Source organism: Elephantulus edwardii, unplaced genomic scaffold (genome assembly GCF_000299155.1).
Source record: "Elephantulus edwardii isolate Elephantulus edwardi_28Jun2011 unplaced genomic scaffold, EleEdw1.0 scaffold00369, whole genome shotgun sequence".
Taxonomy (NCBI): Eukaryota; Metazoa; Chordata; class Mammalia; order Macroscelidea; family Macroscelididae; genus Elephantulus; species Elephantulus edwardii.
The window spans coordinates 1,466,309-1,468,510 of NW_006400119.1; positions in this window are offsets into that span (position 1 = coordinate 1,466,309).

Sequence of the window (2,202 nt, forward strand, 5' to 3'; positions counted from 1 at the left end):
AATAATAATTTCAATATTTATGCATTCTGTTTCTTCCTTAACAATCTTCAATTTTCTTACCTTCATACTTCACATTCCATGTTCCACTCATCATGGTCTGCTTGTAACTGTTCTTCCGCCTTTGTGATTCCCAATACAAAAGCTCAGCCTCAGGTGTCATATCTGCTAGCCTAACCTAAGTGTTTAGAAGAAGGAGTGGCAGCCACTTCCTGAACAACATTCCTCTAGAAACTCTATGAACTTTGAGAAACAATGAAAGTTGTAGAAAGACTTCAAGTCTTTTGTTTATAGGGTCCCTGTGAGTCATGCTCGACTCAACAGCAATCAACAACAACAACCTAATTGTGCTCTGTTATAGATAGGGCTTTTGAAGCCTGTTATTTCGGAAGCAGATGGCCAGTCTTCCTCCCTAGACTATCTTAATTTGGGTGCTCAACTTTAAAGTAATATTTAACAGACAACCATTTTACCCAAAAAAGCTGATGAGAATATGTAGGTAACAGATCAGGTTTTGGTCTCAGGGGCCCACACCTTTGGCACAGATGTTATGTTCCCACCCTACCCTGTCCTGCCAGCATCCAGTTCAATTCCCTCTCCTTGCTCCATGGATGCCTCCCATCCCCCTCCCCCATGCAACTCTGGTTTAATGGGTTAGGCTTTCCACCACCTCTGTTCTCCCATTTCCTCTCCATTTCCCTGTAATATTCATGTTTCTGGTGCAGGGTTGGTGGGGTGGTCGCCACATATTCCTGGGACTCTGGTGGCAGCAGGCATCCAGTAGTTGTAGGGGATCTGGCAGTCTAAACTCTAATGAAAAACACAGGCTATCTGATTGACTCCAGTCATTTGGTGGAACTCTGGTATCAAATTATTTACATCTTCTAGTTTACTATGTTCAGAGTGATTATGAAGGTAATAAATGATATATTGTCTTGGGCAAATAAGTCACAACAAGCCTCTTTAAAGTACTAAAAAATGAAGATTTCTCTTTAATCTCTAAAGTGCTCCAGGCCATAGCTGTGTTATCTTCAATAGCTTTATATGCATGCAAAAGCTAGACACCAACCAGGAGTAAATATTGACTACAAAACAGACTTTCATAAGAACATGGAAGAACAACCAGAATGCTCCCTGGAAGTGAGGATGGAAAGATTTTGTCTCACTTACTTTGGACACGTGGTTAAAATCACTGAAGAAAGACATAATGCTTGTTAGAGGATCCATGAAAGAGACTTTCAGTGAGATGGACTGACAAGGTGGATGCAACAATGGGCTCAAATATGGCAATGACTGTGAGATAGCACAAGACCAAGTACTGTCTCATTCTATTATCTAAAGAGCTCTGGTGTCTGCTAGTGAGTTGCACAACTCAAAGACAGCCTGTTCTAATCCACCAGCTATTATCCATAAGGCATATTATAAGTTGAAATTGACTTGAAGTGCCCTTGCACTGTGCTTCCTAGGACTTCCCTAAGATTTTAGAAGCAGAAGTTTAGGACATTATTTTGAGATGGCTTTCAGTGAGTTAGATCTGCCAACTTTTCCTTTAGTTGTTGTGGTTATGGTGTTGTTGTTGTTCTTGTTATGTGCCATCGAGTTCCTTGCGACTCATTTCAACCCAATGTACAACAGCCCTAAACTCTGCTCTGTCCTGTGCCAATCTCACTGTCTCCGATACACCCATCCCAATTATCCCAGTCACTGAATCAATCCACCTCATAGAGGGTCTTCCCCTCCTGCACTGTCCTTCCACCCTACCAAGCATGATGTCCCTCTCCAAGGACCTTACAACATGTCCAACGTATGTTAGATGGAGCCTCAGAATCCTTGCCTCCAAGGAGCCTCCCGGTTTGACCCTTTCCAGGATGAATCTGTTGTGGTTGTAGTTGTGGGGTTTTGTTCAGAACAAATGGTTCCTTGTACAAAATTTTTTGTCATTAGATATCCAATAGGCAACATCAGATGGAGAATAGATTTAAGATTTAATTCATCAATTATTTCACTTCATTTGGATCCAGAAACAACACTGTCAGTAGCAACCATCAAGAAATCAAAAGATACGTTGCCCTGGGAAGTCTAGTGTCAAAGATCTCTCCAAAGACCTAAAGAAGTTTGTGGGGTTTTTCCCCCTCTCTTTCTCCCTCTTTCTTGTGTACTGTCAAATTGGTTCTGAATGGCACAGGAGGAGATTGCCCTTCAATC